General features: G+C 42.4%; 1 protein-coding gene across 1 annotated transcript in view; it reads left to right on the top strand.

Moving 5' to 3' along the window:
• The window catches only part of LOC132291042 (putative protein TIC 214 N-terminal part), a 5,560-nt gene extending 3,024 nt beyond the window's left edge, over positions 1–2,536 (top strand). Inside the window, exon 1 of the mRNA XM_059790195.1 lies at positions 1–2,536. This exon is cut by the window's left edge and continues 3,024 nt beyond it. The gene's annotated coding sequence lies outside the window, so the exon portion shown is untranslated.
• The last annotated feature ends 6,445 nt before the right edge of the window (positions 2,537–8,981 follow it).

The raw sequence follows: 8,981 nt of genomic DNA, 5'->3' as shown, positions 1-8,981 counted from the left end.
CAATCCTCTTATACCTCCAGTTAAAAATGCTGCATAAAAAGCATCTATGTAACCACGATTATATGACCAATCATATATCCCATTTATTATTTTGTCCCTAAGAGTTCTCTTAGGCCCCGTTTTAACAAATGAATTAATTAAGTTCAAATTTTGCGAAGATGAATAAACGGGTTTATATAAAAAAGATGCTATAAAAATTCCAAAATAAGCTATACTAACTGAAAAAATTGCATCTTTCACAAATTCATACCAATCCATCAAATCATTCGAATTTTGATGTAAAAGGTTTATAGCCGGATTTAACCATTTGGATAATATATCCAAATCCACTCCTTCGTGATTGAAAGGAATTCCTATGGATCCAACGAACAAAGTGAATAGGGCTAATACAAGCAGAGGAAATAACATAGTATTGTCCGACTCATAAGGATATGAATAAGTGTTCTTATTGCAAAAATGAGAAATAGTAATAAAGGTTCGTGTCATCTTTCTTATATTCTCCTCAATTCGATATGTCTTCTTTGAAAAAAACGAAGCACTTTCATTATTATTCATTGTTAATAAAGTTAATAAGCGAAAATTTTTGTTAATTGTTTTCGAGCCTACTTTACCCCATAGAGATATTGAATAGAACGGGGTATTTTTTTTGCCGCTATAATTTTGAAAATGAACGTTTAAATGACCCTCAAAAGTAAGTAAATAGATCCGAAACATATAAAATGCGGTTAATCCTGCTGTAGAGCAAGCTATTATTGCAAAAATTGGTGAATACAACCAACTATCATTAAGAATTTCATCTTTGGACCAAAAACAAGCAAGAGGTGGAATACCACAAAGAGAAAGTGTACCTAATAAAAAAGAAATTTTTGTGATTGGTACATGTTTTGTTAAACCCCCCATAAGAACCATATTCTTACTTTTATCCGGAGAATATCCAACAATAGTTTCCATTGAATGAATAACAGATCCGGATCCTAAAAACAATAATGCTTTCGAATATGCATGGGTAATCAAATGAAATAAAGCAGTTCGATAAGACCCCATACCTAGAGCTAACATCATATAACCCAACTGAGACATTGTAGAGTAGGCTAAACTTCTCTTAATGTCTTTTTGAGCAAGAGCTAAAGTAGCGCCTAATAATACTGTTATTATACCTATCAAAGATATTAGATTCAGTATGTAAGGTATGGCTGTGAAAAGAGGAAGAAGCCGAGCTACAATAAAAACTCCTGCCGCTACCATAGTAGCAGCGTGTATAAGAGCCGAAATAGGAGTAGGCCCTTCCATGGCATCAGGTAACCATACATGAAGGGAGATAGTACATCAAGCTGTTCGCAAGGGCCAACTTGATCCCTGGGGAAGAGGACCAACACATGCCACTGAAAGACTCTACTGAGACAAAGATGGGATTCAGTGGTGCGCCCCTAGTTTGGTGGGGAAGCTTTCCCATCTCGCATGAGAAAAGAGCAAGCAGCTTACTTACCCTAAAAGCGTGAAAGGGCAGGGTTGAAAAAGAAACTTTAGAAAAGCAGAAGGCAAGAGAGAAAGATTGACAGGCGAGGAAGACTGCCTTAGAACCAGGCATGATAAGGCTTTAGCGAGCTTTTATAACTACAGAAAGTGGCGAGAGAGGATAATTCTATATTGCGAGACCCCTATCTGCTTCTACCCTGCCAACATGGCTTCTGGTGGTTCCCCCTTGCTTCCCAATCCATTCTGCGGATAGGTGCATTTTGTAGTGTTCCGTCGTCCTCCTTATTGTCTTATTACATAGTTAATGGCCCAAGGCCCCAAGAGTTGACCCTTTATCTGAATTCCCTCATATATGGATTCTCACCTATATACAGCAAGGAAAAGAGTTCCGTTCGGGTTGCAGTTCATTGGCTCTGAGCTGTGGGACGATTCGCCCGGTAGGTTTCTTTGTCAGCCGACCCGGAATACAAGCTTGAGCAAGTTATTCTATTATAATAACAAGCTTTCAAAAAGAAAGGTTTTTCGACCCTACTGGTGACCGATGACCTACTATCGATCTCCAATCTTAGGTGCCGAAATACGCCTATGTCCATTTGTGCTGTACCGAATCTTCTGGGCACGTTAGGCAGAAAGGAGAGAGAAGAAAGAGCCGAGACAGGGAAATTTACAGCTGCCCCTCACTATAAGTGTGACTTTTCCAGCTATGAGATATGCTTCCGCTCCCGAAAGATATTTTCTATTTGATCAGGCTATAGAGACCGCTTAGAGAGAGGTAAAGTATACCGCTAAGTTCAGTCAGCTGGAAGCGCGGGGAGGGGATTCAAGGCTGAACTTCTTAATCGTATCTCTTCTACGCAGGTACGGCAAATCCAGTTTGATTACGAGATTCCTTAGTGGAAGTTATAGCAATGGTCTGCTGGGCAAACAAAGAAAAAAGAAGAAGAAAGATAGCATTGCACAATAGCCATGTTTCAGTGAGAGTCGCTTCAGTGCGGATTTGATGCATAGAATTGGCAGGAAGAGATCCTCTTGCTGCTGGGGCATGCTTTGGTCTTCTTTCTTTGGTCTAGCTTTCTGTAAATCTCAATGAATTTCATCAGTTGTTTTTCCGTAAAGGTGGAAGCTATGAACCAACCCATCAACTAGTCCTCCATTGCTCATAGGTGAAATGAAGTAGGAAAGATGCGACAGGAAATCGAAAACAGCTAATCCAATGGAGTCAAAAAAAGAAGCTTTGGAGTATCAAATTGAGAGCCATTTCGAGTCAAATCGAACTAGATCATTATATATGCTATATCGAGAAGAGATGTCCAGAAGATAGATCAAGAATTTCTATTCAATTACATGCCCGGGCTACACTGGAACACAAATCTCAGATCCATTTCAAATGAGCTGCCAAGCAAGGAGACCTCTTGAAACCCCCCTCATAAGCATATTCTTATCAAGTAGGATCGGCTGCTAAGCAATCAAAGGTGTAAGCCGTGGGCTATACGCAACTACATAAACTACAACTTTTGTTGAAAGTTTTCTGTCTTCAAGAGGAATTCAGTCTGCGGCGAAAATGGCCAAGTCTGATACCAAGTAAGAAGGGCTAAGGACTTAAGTCCAAGCAAGAGCGGAGGGTGAGGGCGGTGCCCGAAGCAAAGCGGAGTGTCGTGAGCCTCTAGGCTCCGATTCACGTAATTGCTCATTCATTCTATGATTTTTCCAATCCACCAACAGAAGATTTCCATGTTCCCAACAGCAGATTTCACGCGCCTGCCTCCCTTTATGGACCAGACCTGCCACTTTCAGTTTCTCGATCCCCTACTTTCATTCAGCCCGAGTGGCTACGGAGTGGATAAATTGCTTCATTGTAAACAACAAAAAGAACATCGACTGAGAAAGTCAATCGAGAAAACCACTTTTGTTTGATTACTGCTAGCTGTCTTCTCAAATAGGATTTAGAATGAGGCTTCAGCCTTGGTCCATGGGCATTATTGACTGTCTACCTAGTAGGAAGAAGAATCTCATTAGGAGATGTCCATGTGGCTAATGGTGCAACTGAGAAAAGAGAAGAGAAAGGTTCGAATGATTTCATCTTCTTTATTACGAGAATCCTCTCCTGTTCGCTCTCGCTCTGACTGATTCGATTCAATCCAGCCACAGGTTTCCCTACGGCTTGATTGAATCAGCAAGTGAAGTGAAAACTGCCATTACAGTAAGAGCTTTCTTAATATGCATACGTTGCAGGTAATGGTGCAAGCGCCTCTCTTCGGTCGGTTGGAGCTCCCTCTTCACCCCTGTTGCTCAACAAACGGAGGATCCGCATTTCCATATTCAGATCCTGAAGTGGCCTCCATTGATGAGGAAGAGCGATGCATTTAGAAAAAGGTCTCAGCCCGCGCCCATTTCCTTCACTTCATAAGTTCAGTATGTTTCCAGACCGGAACTTCATACACTTAGTAGAGTGCTTTCAAGGGGCTTCTTTGAGATCAAATAGGCCATAGAATGGAAATGGAACACTCATAAGAGAATAGAGAAATGAACTCATAACAAAAAGCATCTGCTAGCGGGCTATAGCGACCTCTAATGGCCAAAATAGGACTAACTGATAGGGTCATTTCGGTGAAACATTCTGTTGGCCTAAGGGGCTATCTAACCACAAGCTGGCTTAGGAAGACCCGTGTCTCTCCATCGACCGAACGGTATGGATTGAGTCACTTTGACACTTCAATCCCACATTGCTAGTTTTGAGGGATCCTATTCCACGTGGCATTGGCTTTTCCCGTCCTTCCTAGTTTTGATATTTGGACTCAGAAAAGAAAGGAATCATAGTTTTGGCTCATACATGGTTAGTTTGATTATAGGAGTCATTTTGCTAACCTTATGCTGAAACAAAAAAGAAAATGAAATACACCTACCTACTCTGTAGAGAGCAGGAACCCGCAGGCAGTCACAAGATTTGATTGTGTACGAGGACTCTAAGTGAAAAAAGCAAGCTACTAATAAGGATCCAACCCTCTACTCTACTGTCAGCTCGACCAAGTACATATGGGCTTGGTTCATCTGCCTCACCACCGCCTTCAGACCTAAAGGAAGGAGATATCGCCTGGAAACTTATCCATCATAATATTTCCATCATCGGCGTTCGTGCCCCTTGGCTTCGTTGCTAAGAAGTCATACTATCTTCTGTTAAGATTTCTTTTAGCTACTATGTTAGTTAAGGGGGAACAACTCTACCAGTAGATCTTTGACTTGCCATTCTGCAGCCCGTTCTAAAAGGAAGAAACTGACTTATATTATGAAGGAGCTTGCCTTAGAGCCACATCATGTTACTTCGTTTGATGTAAGACTAGTGGATGTTTGATGGGATCCAATGAATAGCTTTTAATCTGCTGTACACGGAACAACAACGGAATCTCCTCTTTTTCACTGATCTTCTTTGTACTGAATCTTGTCTGTTGAACGGATCTTGTGGCACGAAACTCACCTGTAATTCGGAGATCGTCTGACTACTTACAAGAGGAGAGTCACATACAAAACCTAGCCAAACTGAGTTTTTTTCATTTCTCTCAGTCAACCAACTCGGGGGGAAACGCAGAAGCCTTTGTTGAAGCCCTATCATGACTCATGACTGGGCCGATGGCAGTGTTTTGGCCTTCCAAATAGAGAGTCAAGCCAAACAGAGAGTTAGGTAAGAGTTTGATCTTCAATGGTTTTGGCGTAAAGGGCAAGTCAACAAATCCAGCAAACAAGACTTGATGCCCTATATACGAAAAAAGAAAGACATCTCGCGAAACTTTGGGCTGAGGTCAAAGTCAAGCATAGCCATATAGATGCAAGTGATAGATGCAAGTTGTGGTAGTTATCTAATCCTGGTATCCTTTCCAAGGCCTGGATGTGAAGATATAGGTCAATGGCAAGAGAAAACGGAGCCCAATGTGTCTAAGTAGAACTCTTTAACACTGCAGTGGTTATTAATGGCGAAGTTGGGAAATTATCTCAACACTTTCCCGCAGACATCAACATTGTAGCTACCGGAAATCCAATACAAGAGGCTACATCAATAGCCGAACTGAGACAATCCAATACAAGACAAGGGAAGAACTTCATTTTCAGCACATTTATACGAAAAAGTCTTTATTATTCTAATAGCATAAGTAGTAAACATTTTCAACTAGGGTTCCCATACATGCAAACATAAAAAAGAAAACCAAACAAAGATAGTTAGCATAAATAGGAGTCTATCTCCAGTAAGCATCGGAGTAGATCTCTACTAAAAAAAGACAAAGAACACCATAAATTAAAACACACTACTTTGCGTCTACAGACACTTATTTAAACCTTCTAAAACTAAAAAGAGTCGACGGACTCTTCTATTCTAGTCTCCCCGGTGACCGCGGGTGACAGCACGCACAATTAGGGCTTCCTGCTCCGCCCGCAGCATTTGGAGCCTGAGCTCGGCTTCCCTTATTATTTGGTCTTTTGGTAGGTATCGCCAAAAGGCGAAGAGGAGCCTCCGGCGTTCGCGGAGCTGGTTCTCGACGCGTTCGATTTCTTCTCCAAGTTGAGCAAGCCTTTGTGCCATAGCCATAGACATAGACATAGTTCAGCAACCTCCAAAAATTCTTTGATTTTCTACGAAGGCTTATGGCTTCTCTTGCAGACCCTCTATTTATAGAGTGTATAGTATAGCCATGCGGCACGAATTGCATGGCTGGCACAATCTGAGTACTATAACCACGCAGCCTGTATGAACAAACAAACTTTGCAGAACCGTTTCACCTAATCGATCGTGGTGAAGTCAGCAATGGATTCGGCGGATCATCCACGTCACGCTAGGATTTTGGAAGGACATTTACGAGAGTGAGGTGGAGAAAGACGGGAGTGGATTTTTTTGCTCTAACTGGCTGTGAGCATGGGAATTGCGTTTCCGAGCAGAGGGCAGAGAGGAATTTGGTGTTGCAGGATTGATGACCGGGAAAGGGTTGATAATGTGTTGGTTTGTTTTAGCAGGTATATTGGTATGAATGAACATATTATAGATATAGAATGTAGAAGAATCTCGCCATGCGTCACGAATTAGATGGCAGGCACAATTCTTACTAGTTCTCCACACTACTTTTCTGCAGTTGAAGACTATCATGCCTTTTTAATGAAAAACTGGCTGGCTCTGGCTACCTTGCGGAGCAAACAAAATCTCCCCAAATCACACTGCCTGTATGAACAAACAAACTTTGCACAACCAGCTTACGTAGAAAAGATTCCATGCCAATAGACTCGTGACATCCATGTACTGAGTCGTCAAATGAGCCACGTTAAGAAAGCCCAAGCTTATACGCATTGGCCCACAGGGTGTCCCAAGAGGGCCCGAATGAAAGACCCAAGCTTACATGAACCATCAAAGAAAGTCCTACAAATGAAGACTTGGGCCTGTCAAGCCTGCTTTCCTCGATGGAAGCCCACAGAAGGGCCAAAGCACAACAAGAGAGCCTACCCATCATCAAAGAAAGAAAAAGCCCAAGTCCATGCAAGAAGGCCCGCTGGATTGGATCTATCCAAATTAAAAACCCATAAACTACTATCCTACATGAAAGGATCTGAGTCCATCCAAATAGCCCAGAAAATGACAGCCATCAAAAGGCCTAAGCCCATGTAGGCCCGTCCAATGATGTTCAACAACGGTCTAAACCCGAGTAGCTGTGGCCCATGCCCACGGGATCCGCAACCAGTCAATCATGCTATCCTGTCCTTACCTTCCAACCAACCCCTTCGATTCCGAACTGATCGACCTTAATGTAGCTTATAAGTTAGAGGACGGGATGTAACTGAAGCGAGCGAGTCATGGGCTTTGTTTCGCGGGTCGAGTACCCATTTTGAAGTGTTCTGTGGGTGGGTTAAGAGAATATTCATTCCATTCAAATAGCTCTTTCGAGAGTCTTGTCTAATAGGCAATTCCTGGGAACGAGATGGGGGGCTAGTCTTGCACTTTCTGATGACATCTTAGGCAAAGGCCAAAGGCAAACCTAATTAATACGAAAGCTTTCGAAAGACTTCTTTCTCACCTAGTGCTAGTGGTGAAGGAGTCTCAATCTTTCAAACTTGTGCAAACCCTTCTTTCTTTGATGCGAACGTGTGAGCGGGTTTTGGAATCTATTCTTATGCAATTGCAATCGATTGATTCTATCAGGTCCATTCGAAGCTTTTGGAGTGCCTGGTCCAATGACACATACCCCAACGGGAGACACAGCAGGTATTTATTGCACACAAGCGTATCAATACATATGATATTAATATGACTTACCTTTCATTAACGTGGGGGTGAGCCCAAGGGAGTTGTAGCAACGAAGTGTGGTTTCTAAATGAAAAAATCGTCTACTGGAGAAGAAGCGAATAGGCCGTAGAAGCCCTTGAGTGGGAAATGCCGACTTTTTGGTAATAGTGTGCTGGATAGGGATCAGTGAGAGTGAGGCAGAGCCGTTACGAGCTAGTGCCTGACCACTCTATATCCTTTACTCACAGCTAGTGAACGAACAAGCACTCTGTTGATTGCACTGGCTTTCACTTTCCTTTCAAATAATCTATTTCTTATTCAGATGATTTTAGAACGAATGAGTGACTTTCTCTAACTTACAAGGAAGGGTCCAGCCACAGGCACAGAGAGAGGCTTTAGCTCAGCATGAGCGAAAGTTCAGTCCGTACCCATTCCTTTCAAAAATATTGACTTTTTCGATATTTGGTTATTGTATTGACAGTCCTCCGACTGAGCCTTCGTAGTTCCACCCGCTTGGCCCTATTCATATAAATCATCTTGCTTATCTTTATAGGAGAGGCACGAATATGCCGAGGAATATGATGACCATCCAAACCTTGATGATGATGGCGCTCTTTCTCTTCCACTTGGAAGGCAAAAAGCCCGTTCCTGTAATCGAGACCCCCTTTTGGTTGTATCCGTTTGCAACTAACCGAGCTTTATAACGCTCAATTGTGCCATCAGCATGTTTTTTCTCTTTTTTTTGTACACCCAGTTTTGCAACCAATGGATCTTTTTACCTGTGGAAGAGAGGTGAGTGTCCATGTGTTCTTTGTGAAGAGCCCTAATTTCGACTTGCGTGGCATCTCTCCATTTTTGGTATCCTGTACTGTGATTTAGGTTTTCTTGCAGCAGAAATAGAGGCTATAAAAGCTTTATGAGCAGGAGAATCACGATGGTAAGAAAGAGCTGCTTTACAAATCTCGTAAATAAGGTTTCCCAAGCGGAGCTCATTCTATTCACTGCCATCCCCAATGTTATGCTAACAGAATTGGAATTGGTAAGCTCTGGTGTAGAGAGGTGTTGGTAGTCGTCGTGACCAAGATCCATGAGCTGTGTCGCTTTATTCAACCCTAACTGGTGTCGTACTATAGCTATAGAGTTGGTTAGCCGCAAGACCTTGAGCTTGGAATATGACTTTGCTCACCCAACTGTGGGAATTGCATAATCAAAGAGTTGACTCCCCTGGGGGGTACGCCTCAAGGCAATA

The sequence above is a fragment of the Cornus florida genome, unplaced genomic scaffold (genome assembly GCF_030987335.1).
Source record: "Cornus florida cultivar Cherokee Brave unplaced genomic scaffold, ASM3098733v1 CherokeeBrave_3.0.0_Hap2_scaffold_30, whole genome shotgun sequence".
NCBI classification, from domain to species: Eukaryota; Viridiplantae; Streptophyta; class Magnoliopsida; order Cornales; family Cornaceae; genus Cornus; species Cornus florida.
The sequence above is the reverse complement of the archived record's forward strand: the minus strand, read 5'-3'. Positions and strand labels throughout refer to the sequence as shown.